Source organism: Bufo gargarizans, unplaced genomic scaffold (assembly GCF_014858855.1).
Source record: "Bufo gargarizans isolate SCDJY-AF-19 unplaced genomic scaffold, ASM1485885v1 original_scaffold_1027_pilon, whole genome shotgun sequence".
In the NCBI taxonomy this organism is placed as follows: Eukaryota; Metazoa; Chordata; class Amphibia; order Anura; family Bufonidae; genus Bufo; species Bufo gargarizans.
The window spans coordinates 202,964-219,764 of record NW_025334205.1 but is presented as its reverse complement, the minus strand read 5'-3'; the positions used below and the strand labels follow the sequence as shown (position 1 = coordinate 219,764).

The 16,801-nt window shown below is 44.4% G+C and overlaps 1 long non-coding RNA gene across 1 annotated transcript in view; it reads left to right on the top strand.

Annotated features, from left to right (window-relative positions):
* Positions 1 to 4,264: 4,264 nt before the first annotated feature.
* The window catches only part of LOC122922890, a 29,529-nt gene continuing 16,992 nt past the window's right edge, over positions 4,265 to 16,801 (top strand). The window contains exons 1-2 of the long non-coding RNA XR_006387205.1: positions 4,265 to 4,380; positions 8,731 to 8,781. This is a non-coding gene — a long non-coding RNA (uncharacterized LOC122922890). The remainder of the gene's footprint in view (positions 4,381 to 8,730; positions 8,782 to 16,801) is intronic.

Genomic DNA, 16,801 nt, shown 5'->3' with positions numbered 1-16,801 from the left:
AGACCCTGCTTCGGTTTAGCCATCCGTTTGGACTTTTGCTTACAGCTTGATTTTCAATAAAGCCTTCTTATTCCCACTTATCTCTTGTTGTACGTCTGGTTCATGGTTCCATGACAGGATTTCTGCACAAATTCGTCATAAAATGTGATCTGATCTTCATCTAAGTCACAACAATAGACAATCACAGTCTGCTTAAACTAATAACACACAAAGAATCTAATGTTACCATGTTTTTATTGTACACGCAATCTAAACATTCACAGTGCAGGTGGAAAAAGTATGTGAACCCCTAGACTAATGACATCTCCAAGAGCTAATTGGAGTGAGGTGTCAGCCAACTGAAGTCCAATCAATGAGATGAGATTGGAGGTGTTGGTTACAGCTGCCCTGCCCTATAAAAACACACACCAGTTCTGGGTTTGCTTTTCACAAGAAGCATTGCCTGATGTGAATGATGCCTCGCACAAAAGTGCTGTCAGAAGACCTGCGATTAAAAATTGTTGACTTGCATAAAGCTGGAAAGGGTTTTAAAAGTATTTTCAAAAGCCTTGCTGTTCATCAGTCCACGGTAAGACAAATTGTCTATACATGGAGAAAGTTCAGCACTGCTGCTACTCTCCCTAGGAGTGGCCATCCTGTAAAGATGACTGCAAGAGCACAGCGCAGACTGCTCAATGAGGTGAAGAAGAATCCTAGAGTGTCAGCTAAAGACTTACAAAAGTCTCTGGCATATGCTAACTTCCCTGTAAGTGAATCTACGATACGTAAAACACTAAACAAGAATGTATTTCATGGGAGGATACCACAGAGGAAGCCACTAATGTCCCAAAAAAACATTGCTGCACGTTTACAGTTTGCACAAGAGCACCTGTATGTTCCACAGCAGTACTGGCAAAATATTCTGTGGACAGAGGAAACCAAAGTTGAGTTATTTGGAAGAAACACACATCACTGTGTGTGGAGAAAAAGAGGCACAGCACACCAACATCAAAACCTCATCCCAACTGTGAAGTATGGTGGTGGGGCATCATGGTTTGGGGCTGCTTTGCTCTGACAGGGCCTGGACGGATTGCTATCATCGAAGGAAAAATGAATTCCCAAGTTTATCAAGACATATTGCAGGAGAACTTAAGGCCATCTGTACACCAGCTGAAGCTCAACAAAAGATGGGTGTTGCAACAGGACAACGACCCAAAGCATAGAAGTAAATCAACAACAGAATGTCGGGGCATATGCTTCTATTTTAGTAGTAAAGCAGCCTCATTTGTGTGTGGGTTTGTTTCAGCATGTTGATACGATTTTCGAAGCTTGCTGTAACTTCGATGGGTTTTCATGGTTTCAATATGATGAAACTTTTCGCCAGAAGTTAGCAGTTCACCCAGGTCTGAAGTGGGGAAGCAAGGATGTAGGATTATGGCTCAGTTTGATGCTTCCTCAGAGGTCAGATGTTTCAACAAAACAGCAGAGTGGGGGAGCTCAAAATATTGTCAAGAAGGGTTTATGTTTTGCCTTTAATGAGTCTGCGTGTAAATGGTTGAATTCATGTAGGTATAAGCACGAATGTTCAGTCTGTTTGGGTCCACAACCTATGTTCAGGTGTTTTAAAAGGGATTCTGGACCTCAACAGACCTTCAATAAGGAATTTTTAAAAAGCGTAGACTCCGGTGAATTTAACAAACATGCTTCCGTGGTTAGGAACACATCCAAATCGGGAGAAGGCGGAGCTTCTGCTTAAGGGTTTTAGTAAGGGTTTCGTGGTTCCGGTTTTAAAGGCCCAGAATGTATTTGGTTAAGAAAACAACATTGCGTGAATATGGTCTGTTTTATTGTTGAATATGACACCATGTCGGGGGCCAGAATGGGGTTTGCCCCTCATGGTGTCATTGAAAACACAGTGGGTCAGATTTATCATGACTCTGACAGCTCACTCCACTTTAACATATGGCTAAAGTCAGTTTTAGCCAAGTCAGATTTATGATCGGCCCTTTAAGACTGTAATAAATGTGGTTTGACTGTAGCAGTTTATCCGTCAGTAAGCAGCTTTACAAAAGTCACACATCTTTACGAAAAAGTTGCATGTTCTATTAAAAAGTCTCATAAGATAAGCATGGTCCTCACTGGAGTGAAATTGCGACTTTTTTGTGACTTTTTAAATAGCCCCAATAGTAAATCTGTCTAGAGATTAATTTACATAAGAAAACACGCCCACTTTCAGAAAACTGGCGAGCATAGTGCAGAGCAGAAAAAAGTCGCAAATTTGTGCGCAGTTTTAGCGTTTGGGACTTTTTGGGGGATATTTTCACTCCATTATTCTGACCTGAGCTAATGATAAATCTGGCCCAGTATGTTTTTGTGGTATTCCCCCCCCCCCCCCCCTCCTATTTTCTATAAAATTTCTCCTCAGGTTGTCAGTAAGCCGGTGACAAGTCAGACAGCTTCTGGATTGGTCAATTTGGTTGCTGGATGGTTGCTAGGCAAGTTTGCCCAGCGTTGCTATTGGTTAAATCGGTTGCTGCCTGGTTGCTGGGCATATTTTCTATTTTGAAATCGAACATTGATTGGTTATGGGCGCTTTGTGGTGGGAATTTCAGCTATTTATGGAGCAGTACTTACATTGAGGACTCAGTCAGAGTGTCAAGATTCAAGCTGAAAGTTCGTCCTGCCCGCCCTCCCGAAGATTTGTCCCGGTCTTTGAATTTTGGGGGGAAGGGTTAGTCGCCCAGCCTTCTGGGTGGACAAATGATAAGTGGTAACGGACTTTATTATTATGGGTATTTTAAATTTATAATGGTTTATTTGCCTTTGGTTTATGTTACCCCCAGAATTTAATAAAGACCGCGGCCATTTCATTTACAATTACAATTTTGTCATTATTTATAGGTTATTCATGATATGGTCTGTTTTATTGTTGAATATGACACCATGGCTTAAACAGAAGAAAATACACCTCTGGAGTGTCCCAGTCAGAGTCCTGACCTCAACCTGATAGAGATGCTGTGGCATGACCTCAATAAAGCGATTCACACCAGACATCCCAAGAATATTGCTGAACTGAAACAGTTCTGTAAAGATGAATGGTCAAGAATTACTCCTGATCGTTGTGCACGTCTGATCTGCAACTACAGGAAACGTTTGGTTGAAGTTATTGCTGCCAAAGGAGGTTCAACCAGTTATTAAATCCAAGGGTTCACATACTTTTTCCACCTACACTGTGAATGTTTACATGGTGTGTTCAATAAAAACATGGTAACATTTAATTCTTTGTGTGTTATTAGTTTAAGCAGACTGTGACTGTCTATTATTGTGACTTAGATGAAGATCAGATCACATTTTATGACCAATTTGTGCAGAAATCCATATCATTTCAAAGGGTTCACATACTTTTTCTTGCAACTGTATGTATATATATATATATATATATATATACACATATATATATATATATATATATATATATATATAAATATATATATATACACAGCACAGTACCTTTTCCCTCATGCTGTACATCTGGGTATCACAGGACCACTTCCTTCATGCTGTATATATATGGACATCATAATGCCTCTTTCCTCATGTTCTATATATTGTCAACACAGTACTACGTCTTAAAGCTTTACATATGGCCTTCACAATACTGCTTATTCATTATGTTTGTACAGTTGCACAGTACCACCTGTCTGCGGGTAAACTTGAGCAAATCACAGTACTTCTTCCTTCATTCCCTGGTGCACAGAACAATCACCTCCCCACCCAGGGCACTGCACAGTATCCTGTCTCTGTCACTTTTATCTAGAATGACCCCCATTTCTGAGCTCTATTGTTTGTATATATAACGGTGTGCAGCCATTTTTTGTATAAATATGAACAGTGCACAGTACTTCTTCCCTCATGCCCTGGTGCACAGTACAATCACTCCCCCGGGTACTGCACAGTACTTCTTCCCTCATTCCCTGGTGCACAGTACAATCACTCCCCCGGGCAGTGCACAGTATTCTGTCTCTGACTATAAATATGAACAGTGCACAGTACTTCTTCCCTCATTCCCTGGTGCACAGTACAATCACTCCCCCGGGCACTGCACAGTACTTCTTCCCTCATTCCCTGGTGCACAGTACAATCACTCCCCCGGGCACTGCACTGTATCCTGTCTCTGCCCATAAATACGAGGAGACTGCTTGTCCTGTATGTCTGGACAGTTGCACAGTGTGACTCCTCTGGCTCTGCACGTCAGTATACACATACAGTGTGCCCACCCCTTGTGCCCCCTCCACTCTTCATGCACCACACCCTTCAGCTCCAGAGACGAGTGAGATGGGGATGTGTCTGCAGCACCAGGGAGGGACGGTGTCTGAGAGGTCCCCTGCACCCCGCAATCCTGTGAGTAACCCCACCCTGCGTGTGCTGTAGAGTCCCTGAACCTGTTGCACCCATATATAGACATTTAGTATGTGATGTCTGGGAAGGCCGGCATTGGAAAGCTGGGTGACAGCTTCAGACAGCTTTAAAATGGTGGGACCCTGGAAAATATATCAGGAGCAGGTCATGAGGCTGGATACACTTCATGACTACTGTAGTTACAGTACCAGGAAATCGCTGACATTGCGGCAGAATGAAGGTACATTCACACCACAGAATATTTTCTGCTGAGGGGCCGCTTCATCTCCACAGTGGTGAAAGATGCTGGAAACCACATTCACAAGATATGGATTTTACACAGATTTCCACGCTGAATATTTCTAGTGTCAGTATAGTTTTAGGATTAAAGGGTTTTCCTTATATTGCACCTGCAGATTTTGCAGGCGATTGTTGGGAGGGAAGCGTTCCTTCCCGGCAACCGCCTGCTCGTTATATGGAACGATCTTCTCCAGAGTATGGGGAGGAGCGATCGTTATGCCATCATTCATCTCCATACTTGAATCACTGTTTGCCGGCAGAAGATCGTGATTAGACAGCACAATCTGCCGCTGGCAAACGACTTTTAAACCTGCTAAGAAGTGTTTTCTCGTTGATCGGGTAATTAATCGGCAGCAGTATTAGGCTAGGTCTACACAACGACATTTGTTGCACCAATGTTGCGCGACAATTTTTCTAATGGCAGTCTATGGTGTCGCACTGCAACATGCAACATGCTGCGACTGCGACAAAACAGTCGCAGAAAATCCATTCGAGATGGATTTTTCTGCGACTGTTGCGTCACAGTAGCAGCATGTTGCATGTTGCAGTGCGACACCATAGACTGCCATTAGAAAGATTGTCGCGCAACATTGGTGCAACAAAATGTTGCGCTACCAATGTTGCAGTGTTGTTGTGCCCTTATTGTCACGCGACAAATGTCGTCGTGTAGACCTAGCCTTACACTGCCAGACCATGCAGCTTCAGTATTATCGGCAGGTGTAACATAAGCTTTAGACATAGTTTAGTTACTATTAGGTAACAATTAGGGGTAGTCTCCAGTTAAATTGTACGTATACTTAAAAAAAAAACTTGATATTTTATAGTGACATATCAAAGGTTTTGATCGGTGGGGGCCGAGCGCTGAGACCTCCACCAGCTGTGAAAATGAGGAGATAGAAACTCTCATAGAGAGCACAGTTCTCGCTGCTGGGTTGTCTCAGGGTTAGGTTACTAGAAAGTACCAGTTAGGGGTAGTCCCAGGATTAGGTTAGTAGAAGGTTACAACTAGGAGTACTCTCAGGATTAGGTTTTTAGTATGTAACAATTAGGCCTCTTGCACACAAACGTTGTGCATCCGTTCCGTGTATTCAACTTGAATGGGTCCGTGTTCCATCCACTCCGCATAAAAAATAGAACAAGTTCTATTTTTTGCGGTGCGTATTCACGGCCCGAAACACCATGGAAGCACCCCATAGTGCTTCCGTGGGGTTCCGATCCGTGCTTCCGTTCCGCATCTCCGTGATTGCGGACCCATTCAAGTGATGCAGAGTGCACACGGGCCGGTACCTTGTATTGCGGACCCGCCATACGGCCACAGGCACACAACCTTCGTTTGCTCAGGCAGATTATCGCTAAGAAATGTTCATAGGAACGCTGGTTAGTGATAATCTGCCTGTGTAAAGGTGCCGCTGATTACCCAATGAACGAGTGAAAAGATTTTTTTATGGGGTGATAGGGTCGTTTGTGTGGACACCTAAATTATCATTTGCTGGCATCGGATTGTGCCGTCTAAACAGCACCCTGCTGCTGGCAAACAATGATTCTGTATGGGGACAAGCGATGGCATTAGCGAACAGCCCTCCCCATACTGTGGAGGAGATCTCTTCATGTAATTGCAGATTTAGGCTAGTATTAGATAACAATTAGGAGTAGTTCCAGGTTTAGGTTTACAGTAGGTAACAATTAGGGGTAGTCCTAGGGTTCGGTTTGTAATAGGTTAGGTTTCTTCTTTTTAAATCAGATTTTCCAAAATTATACAAACAATAAAGACTCCTTTTTTACAGATAGTATTACAGCCGATCAAATGAATGACACACAGAGGCGTTATTTAAACCCACAGAAAAAGAAATAACCCCTCCCAATCCCCCCACCCTCTAGTGAAGAGACGGTCCGCCATTTGTAATAACCATATTGCATTTCATCATACTGTCCATCTGACAGTCAGTAAAAAACATCTCTCCCATGTACGTGAGTAGGGCCTATCAATAATCAGACCTAACCACTTAGAGTAAAAGGTTATGTTTATAGTAGGTAACAATTAGGGATAGTCTTAGGCTACTTTCACACTCGCGTTTTGGCTTTCTGTTTGTGAGATCCGTTCAGGGCTCTCACAAGCCGTCCAAAACGGATCCGCTCAGAATGCATCAGTTTGCCTCCGATCAGTCTACATTCCGCTCTGGAGCGCACACCCAAACTCTGCCTGCAGCATTTTGCTGTCCGCCTGATGAAGCAGAGCAAAACGGATCCGTCCTGGCACGCAATGTAAGTCAATGGTGACGGATCCGTTTTCTCTGGCCCAATAGAAAACGTATCCGTCCCCCATTGAATTTCAATGGTGTTCATTTAGGGCTAATCTCAGACCTATGTTAGCAGTAGGTAATAATTTGTGGGATTCTTAGGATTAGGGCTATGATTTAATATTAGGTTAGGATTACATTTCATATTTAGAAATACTGGAAGACTTAATAGTTCTCTCTTAGGCCTCATGCACACTACCTTCCATGTGCAATCCACATTTCTCTCACTCACATAACTAGAAATGACTATTCTAGTCCACAATACAGACAAGAATGGGATATGCTCCTTTAATTTGCAGAGTGAACATACGGATGCGGACAGCACATGGATGACATCTGTGTGCTGTCAGTTGTTTTTTTTTTTGTGGATCCATAGAAATGAATAGGTCCGTGTGTAATCTGCAAAAAATGCAGATCGGACACAGATGCAAAATACGGTTGTGCGCATGGGGCCTTATTTTGAGGAGATTCCTGGACAATACCGTGTACTTGGCAACTGTGAAAAATTAGGGATGGGTGATGTTAGGTTTTTGTAGAGGGAGATTATGTACATGCAACTGGGGTTAGGGATAGAAGTAAGCGTCATTGCAGATATTTATTGACTTTTTGCAGGTCTGCAGCAGGTAGGTTGCAAATCAATTGTTCTCTGTTTTTTCTGAGGGCTGTATTATACTGCTAGACGATTATCGGGTAGGAAGCGTTCCTTCCAGGCAATCGCCTGCTCATCAGTGAAGGAGACCGCTGTATTTACATGCAGAGATCTCCTCCACAGTATGGGGAGGAGCAATTGCTAATGCCATCGCTCGTCCCCATACAGAATCATTGTTTGCCAGCAGCAGAGCGTGATTAGACAGCATGATCTGTTTTTTGAGACCGCATAAAAGATGCGATTACCTGAGGTCTGCTTGTTTCTGGCCAGTCCTCTCCACTGCCTATAGGGCGCTCCTTTCTTACGGCTCTTATTGGGTCAGCATGCACCTTAAATTGCACCAGCCAATGGCTGGCCACCGTGGGCTACTTAAGGCTCCTACCCCTGAGGGAGGGTGCCTAAGCAATATGTTCTTGTTTGCTAGTGTCCTGCAAAGGTGTACTGCTATACGATTGCCTGATCCCTCAGTGCTTCTTGGCACCCATGGGTCAGCTGTCAACCAAACAGAGACTACTTTAGGAGGTAGCAGTCTGGTGGTTCCCCTGTAGTTAAGTCTAGATCCCCTTGTGTAACAGAGGGGATTTATAGTGACACAACAGGAAGAATGCCACCAGATGACAGAGAATGCCACCATAAAAGCACCACTCAAAGTGCACCAATGAAGTTTCCACATAAATAACAATGACCACTTGCCATGATAAAGAGGATAGTAGAAATGCAGCAACCTGCAGAGGTAGAGCTGGGAGGAGGAATGTGTTCCTTTCTGGCCTTGGGATCACATGATGTTCGAGTGTCCTTGCAATGTGTATAGTCAGATAAAAATAACCAAGCCTGGCTCCAGAAAGGAAGCTTTGTCTGAGATACAATGTGGCCTCAGGTTACCCATGAAAGAGAACATATTTTAGGACATTAAACATTAGTAGGTCTAAGGTCAAGGTTGGCAACTGTTCATAAATTCCTGAACATTAATCTAAGGGACTTTTTCTACTCTCTATGATGTGTCTAGAATTTTTTGTAATGCTTTTTATGATTCATTATGGGTTTCCAATGTGTCTGGACCAGATAGAAATAACACAAAGAATGTTTTTTTGTATTATGTTCTTCCAGAAATTGAGAAGCACCCGTCCGACAAACACAAGAGGAGATAGGAAGATGGAGGTTAGTTTTTTATGTTATCTTATAGAGAATGGTTACAGGAATTATTTTGGTCACCAAATGGCAGGACTATGAAGTGTGTGATGTCTTGTGCCAGTCAGGCTGATACATGGTAACATTATGGCTATCCCAAAGACCACCCTCTGATTCAGAGGATGGACTTTAAGATAGCCATGACTCCCTGGGAGGGTGTACAGTGGGTCTAGGAAAGCATTCCCAAACCAAGTGGCTTGTGATATTTGTAGATATGTTCAGTGGTGTTTCACAAAAATGTGACTGAACACCAACTGTAATATTTGATTGTGGCTCTGAAGCTAACAAAGGTTAGGTGAAGGCTGGTTTGGGGCAGGGGCAGACTGGGAACTTAGTGGCCCTGAAAAAAATCTAAAAGATGCCCCATGCTGTAGACGGGGCCAAATAGATAGCAGACAGGAGCAACACAAGTAGATGGGGCCAGCAATACAGTAGTGCAGGACAAAATAACGCCCCCACAGAACTAAATATCACAGCGCAGCACTAAATACTGCCGCCCGCACTGCAGTATTCAACACTATCACAGTCCTGAGAAGGGCGATACGGCTGAATTCAGAAGGGCACCTGCAGCTGCCAGTCAAGTACATAAGTACCTGATGCTCCTACATTAAAGGGCTTATCCAAACTATAAAACATGCCCCCCAATGCCAAGGCCCCTCATATAGATTATACTTAACCCAGTCCCTCTATATGAGGGGCTCTTGGGCCATGCGGAAGGCTCAAGTGGCCCCCTGGGCATCAGCCCACCAGAAAATTTCCCTGTATTGTCTATGGCCAGTCTGCCCCTGATTTTAGGTTACGTGATCTAGTAGTGCTGTTAGACGCAGAAATTAGAGTCAACCCCAGTTTATGAAAGATATGATTTAGAGGCAAAATCTGGCGTGGGACTTAGAGCTCCACATTCTTCAGAGGATTCCTCAGTGTGGAGGCAATGTCTCTGGATGTTTTATCTCAAACACTCCACCTCACTGATACGTGTTAACCTATTCAGGTTTGAATCATCAAACTGCTTAAAGGGCATCTGTCAGCAGATTTGTACCTATGAAACTGACTGACCTGTTTCATGGCAGCTGAAGGCCACTGTGTTGGTCCCATGTTCATATGTGCCCTAATTGCTGAGAAAAAAGATGTTTTACTATATGAAATGAGCCTCTAGGAGCAACGGGGGTGTCCTCTGCACTTTGACAGGACCAGTAGTGAAAACATGACTACGCCTGGCCCCGTCAAAGTGGAGAGAGTGCAGCAGTTTCAGAGACAGCAGAGCCTATAATGGCAATGCCCCCGTGACAAACCACACCTCGCAGCCCCGCCAGACATCACTGTACGTTGGGATCACGCAGTGCGGTTTCATCACTGGTTACCAAGATGTGACATTATGCCCTCCCTGGGAGTATGTAAGGTCAGCTTGGCACAGTTTTACACCGACACCCCCTGTCCACAGGGAGTGAGGGGGGTAGCCAACGCGACCTCCAGCGTGGAACAACACTCGCTCGCAACCCTGACAAACTGGAAAAGCCCTTTTACTGCCCCAGTGAAACAGAGCACTGCCAGCCCATTAGACTACCACCAGTTTCTCGTTAGATATAAGCCTGGTCCATTAACAAGGTTATATCAGGTTAGAAACCAACCCTAAGGCTGGGTTCACACCTGAGCGTTTTACAGCGCGTTCCTACGCGCTGTAAAACGCTCAACAAGGAGAAACCAATGATTCCCTATGGGAATGGTTCTCACCTGGGCATTTTACAGCCCGTACGATCGCGCTGTAAAACGCCCGACGCCCCAAGAAGTACATGAGCTTCTTTGGGGCGTCTTGTCACGCGTTCCCGTACAATCAGGGGTGTCAAACTCAAATTCATCGGGGGCCGCATCAGCAGTTTGGTCACCCTCAAAGGGCCGGTTGTATCTGTAGGATGTATACGGTTGTATACTGTATGGGGGCAGGGGCCACAGGGTGACGTTATACTGTGCGGGGGCAGCCGCTTGGTGACGTTATACTGTATGGGGCCACAAGGAGACGTTATACTGTATGGGGGCACTAGGGCAGCCCCAAGGTGACGTTATACTGTATGGGGCCACAAGGAGACGTTATACTGTATGGGGGCAGCCACAAGGAGACGTTATAATGTATGGGGGCAACAGGGAGACATTATAGTTTATCAAGTGCCACGTGCAGTGCAGATTGCAGGCAGGGCCAGAGCCTCAGAAGACAGACAGCACAACCTTTATTTCTGACACCCCTGCAGATGAGCGTTCCTCCCGGAGCCTGTCCACATCGCAGCTCCCGGCCTGACCTGCAAGGGCTGACTGGGGTCACATAGCATTATACTGATTTATGATGCTATGTAACCCTTACAGTTCTGGAATGTGTTGGATAACACTGACATAATGCTGTCAGTGTTATCCAACATCCTCTTCTCCCATCTTGGCCTGCAATTACTCAGTCTCTGGAGACGGTGTGTTGACTTACTGTGCGCTCCTGTGCCGGCAGGTGGGCGGAGACTTTGATACAGGAGCCGGGAGGAGCGGGGGCCGCCTGCAGGAAGTGATATGTACGGTACTTATATGCACGATGCAGGGGCAGGCTGACATAGATGTAGGAGCGGTCAGCTCGTGGCTAGCATATGACCGCTCCTATTACTGCCCAACCGACATGTCCCTGCTACTTGCCCGCACAGGGCTAAACAACTGTTCAAACTACTTGCCCGGCGCCCGGAACTGCATGTCCCGGGCGTCGGGCGATAGGAATTCCACACCCCTGAAAGTGGAGGTTTCCTGTGTAGAACGGCCGGCGCCGCTAGAGGGCAGACGTTCTCTGGCTTGTAGGCTGCCGCGCATGCACTGAAGCGGTGGCTTTCTTGTGTCCAAAAAAAAAAAAAGTGAGAATAAAAGGTGAAGGCTGGCGGCCGGCGGCAGCTACGCGGGCCACATGACGAGGTCTGCGGGCCTTGTGTTTGACACCCGTGCCGTACATAGACTTTCGGGAACGTGCGACAATGGGCGTTCGCTTGTCTCTGTATGCGCGATTGCAAACGCCGGTACAATTGCGCATACAGAGCGCTCCTTTCAGAACGCTCAGGTCTGAACCCAGCGTAAAAGCATATAATGTGATCCCAAGACACGGACGTGTGGGATATATGAATCGAGATAAAGAACAGCGCAAGATTAAATTAAATTATATATTTCATTGCCGAAGGGCGCACTAGACACAACACTATATACAAACAGATTATATACAATGGTCCGATATGCAAATACAGATGATGGTACAATCAAAGTTAACAGATAAAATCAGTTACCGGATATGTATGTGGTCCTTTAAAGCTGTAGTCTTGTATGGTTGGATGCTACAGTCACACGGGAGGCGGTGACATAAGCAGGATTTCCAGGTCCCTCCAAACACAATACCCGGCGTGACCTCCCTTCAGAGAAAGACAATGGCCACTGCCCTGCACAGGCACTTAACCCTTAGTCGGTCACGCTCCTCCCTCGCCCTGGGAGAATCCCACTCCCCCTCCCTTTGGCCCTGGTAGCCAAAAATCCATAAACCCATTATGGATCATAGCTCCTCACCGGAAGGTCATAGGGAGATGGTTCTAGTGCCAACAAAAATAGGGAGATGGTTCAAGTGCCAACGGATCCGCCTGGATCACTGGTGCATTTAAAGACCAAACAAGGGGCCGCAATTTGGTTCCTACTAGGAGTTCTCCATATCTCCCTTTCCCTGCCTCCTATAAGCAAAGGACGACCTGGAGAACGTCCGTCTCGGTGCCAGGGTCTCAAACACTTAAACAGTGTATTTATCAGATGTATGGTCATTTCATAATTTCTTATGAACTCCCAGTTCAATGATGTCTGCTGATTTCTTTTTTGTTCTAGAAGAGCAGCATGGCCCCCCAGCAGGCGGTTAACTTGTCAGTGGAGCTTGCTTCCAGCTTGGCTGAAGGGAGAGTGAAATGTAAACACTTGTTCTGCTTTGAGGAAGCGCCACTTGTGGAGCCTGTTTCCTCTGCCAACTGCCCCTCACCCAGAGCAAATGGGCAGGCATTAAATGATAACTCCAGATATTCCTCACACCCCTGTTGTTCCTAGAGGCTCATTTGCATCACTTTCTAAGCCTAGTTATCCTCTCACTTTTCTAATGCTTTTTAATACATTAATAATGATATTAAAATCAATTCAGAGAAAAACCTAAAATAAATGTCCCCGCCATATATGTAAATGAACCTTAGATGAGTCCTGTCTCCTCCATGCTTCAGAGATGAGTCCAGCGTTCTCTCACTCTGAGCCCAGCCATGCTCACTGTGAAGGAGCCCAGCACCGCCCCGCATCCTCCGAAATCTCCTCTTTGCTCCCCAATGTTACAAAGCTAGCACGCCGTAATCTCGCAATGCGCGAGCTAGCGCATGCGCAGTTCGTTCTCTGAAGCTGATGCCAGCATAGGGAAGGAACACTATCCCGACACTGCGCATGCGCTAGCTCAATGCCACCCTGGCACTGGGCCCCACCAGCAACAATGGCCGCCACGCAGCACCTCACCATGTGAACAGTTGTAAAAGTTCACCTTATCATATGCTCTCAGGAACTCCAACTGAGAGCTGGTAGGAATTTGTGAACCCTTAGGGCTGTTTCACACGAGCTGATGCCGTGCGTGACATCCGTTCCGTGAATGACAGCCAAGACCCGATGCAGACTGCAGAAGCACGGAGCATTAACATGATTGATAATGCTCCGTGCCTCTCTGTGATCTCTTTACTACGAAATCACAGTGAGATAAAGTTGTCACTGTGATTTCGTAGTAAAGAGGTCACAGAGAGGCACGGAGCATTATCAGTCATGTTACTGCTCCGTGCCTCTGCAGTCTGCATCGGGTCTTGGCTGTCATTCACGGAGCGGATGTCACGCACGGCATCCGCTTGTGTGAAACAGCCCTTATGCTTAGGGCTCGTTCACACAAAAGTTTTTTGCTTTCCGTATACGGTCCATATACGGAACTATTCATTTCAATGGGTCCGTAAAAGATGCGGACAGCACTCCATGTGCTGTCCGCATCCGTTGCTCCGTTCCGTGACCACGCAAAAATTATGAGACATGTCCTATTCTTGTCCGTTTTGCAGACAAGAATAGGCATCTCTATAATGGGCCTAGTGTTCTATTACGCAAATTGCAGAAGGCACACGGGCGGCATCCGTGTTTTGCAGATCCGCAATTTGCGGACCGCAAAACACGGCAAGGTCGTGTAAACAAGCCGTTATGCTAATCCCATAGAAGTGAATAGGGATTCCATGAAAAGCACATTGCATCCAGATACTGTACAATCCAGATGCCAAGCGTTTTTCACTGATGGTTGGTAGGGAATGTTGGTTGTAAGTCTTCAGTTTTCAAAACGGATGCATTACGTGTGAAAAAACTAAACCACTAATTGCAAATGCAGACAAAACTAATTGCATTTGCGTCACAGCCAGGCAGAAGGTGAGCAGTTTTTTTTCCATGGCTGTGACGCGGTCCGCTGCGATTGGATGGCGCTACAGCCAGGGAGAAAGAAGGAGACGCCCATTGAGAAAACCAAATGTCTCCTCCTCCCTGTCCATGGTCTTAATTAACATATTAGGCACCAAATACAGCGGGTGACATAGCGGCGGAACGGAGAGGCATTTTAGAAAAAAAAAAGTGTTTGCATCTGTAGGGGTCGCTCTATCTGGTAAGCATACCAGTTTGTAACACATAATCCCATTAACCCCTTAACCTCTTTAACCCCGGGCCTGTTTTCACCTTCCTGCCCAGGCCATTTTTAGCAAATCTGACATGTGTCACTTTATGTGGTAATAGCTTTGGAACACTTTTACTTATCCAAGCCATTCTGAGATTGTTTTCTGGTGACACATTGTACTTCATGATAGTCATAAACTTGAGTCAATATATTTCACCTTTATTTGTGAAAAAATCCCAAATTTACCAAAAATTTTGAAAAATTCCCAAATTGTTAAAATTTCGCTACTTTTATAATAGATAGTGATACCTCATAAATTAGTTATTACTTTACATTTCCCATATGTCTATTTCACGTTTGGATCATTTTGAGATTTACATTTTATTTTTTGGGGTCGTTAGAAGGCTTAGAAGTTTAGAAGCAAATTTCTAAAACCCACTTTTTAAGGACCAGTTCAGGTCTGAAGTCACTTTGTGAGGCTTACATAATAGAAACCATCCAAAAATGACCCCATTTTAGAAACTACACCCTCAAGGTATACAAAACAGATTTTACAAACTTTGTTAACCCTTTAGGTGTTCCACAAGAATTAAAGGAAAATGGATATTACATTTTACTTTTTGGGCAGATTTTACATTTTAATCCATTTTTTCCAGTAGCAAATCAAGGGTTAACAGCCAAATAAAACTCAATATTTATTACCCTGATTCTGCGGCTTACAGAAACACCCCACATGTGGTCGTAAACTGCTGTAGGGGCACATGGCAGGGCGCAGTAGGAAAGGAACGCCATATGGTTTTTGGAAGGCAGATTTAGCTGAACTGGTTTTTAGATGCCATGTCGCATTTGAAGCCCCCCTGATGCACCCCTACAGTAGAAACTTAAAAAAGTGACCACATTTTGGAAACTACGGGATAAGGTGCCAGTTTTATTGGTACTATTTTGGGGTACATATGATTTTTAATTGCTCTATATTACGTTTTTTGTGACAGGTTTGATCACGCGCTATTTTTATACAGCAGGTTGTTTCGGACGAAATTATATCAAATATGTCTACTTTCTATGATGTTTGTTTCAGTTTTAGATAATAAAGCATTTTTGAAAACAAACATTTTTGTATCTCCATTTTCTGAACGCCCTATTTATTCATTTTTTTCTGCTGATCGTCTTGTGCAGGGGCTCGTTTTTTGCAGGAAGAGTTGACGTTTTTATTGGTACCATTTTTGGGTACATATGTTTTTTTGATCATTCATTATTACACTTTATGGGGAAAGGTGACCAAAAAATTGGTTGTTTTGGCGCAGTTTTTATTTATTTTTACAGCATTTACCTGAGGGATTAGGTCATGTGACTTTTTTTATAGAGCAGATCGTTACAGACGTGGCAATACCTAGTATGTCTACTTTTTCTTATTTAAGTTTTACACAATAATAGCATTTTTGAAACCAAATTAATGATATTTTAGTGTATCCATAGTCTGAGAGACATTGCTTTTTTATTTTTTGACCTATTCTCTTAGGTAGGGTCTCATATTTTGAGAGATGAGGTGACGGTCTGATTGGTACTATCTTGGGGGGGCATACGCCTTTTTGATCACTTGCTGTTGCAATTTTTGTGATGTAATGTGGCAAATGTTTTTTTTTTTTTTTTTTAATGGTGTTCATCTGAGTGGTTAGGTGATGTGATATGTTTATAGAGCTGGTTGTTATGGACGTGGCAATACCTGATATGTATATTTTATTTTTTCTGGGCGATTGTCTTAGGGCTAATTTTTGGCGGGATGAGTTGACGGTTTTATTGATACCATTTTGTGGGACATATGCCTTTTTGATCGCTTGGTGTTGCACTTTTTGTGATGTAAGTTGACAAAAATTGCCTTTTTTTACACCGTTTTTATTTTTATTTTTTTATGGTGTTTATCGGACAGGGTGGATCATGTGATATATTTATAGAGCAGGCGATACCTAATATGTGGTTTTTTTTTCTGTTTTTTTATTATAAAATAAGGGGAAAAGGGGCGTTTTTTTTTCGGGGGGACTCGATGCGCTCACTCACCTGACACAAACCCCTTCTATGTCGCGGTCAGCGCGGACCATGGCATAGAAGGGGTTAATCCACTGGCATCGGCTTTTACAGTGATGCCAGCGGATACAGCAGGGGCCCGGCTACCAGGGACTGCCGGGCACCATGACGTACTATTACAGAAAATTGTGGTGGTTCCCATGACGTAGTAGTACGTCATGTGTCGGGAAGGGGTTAAGGACCTGATCGGGCGGGTGCAGG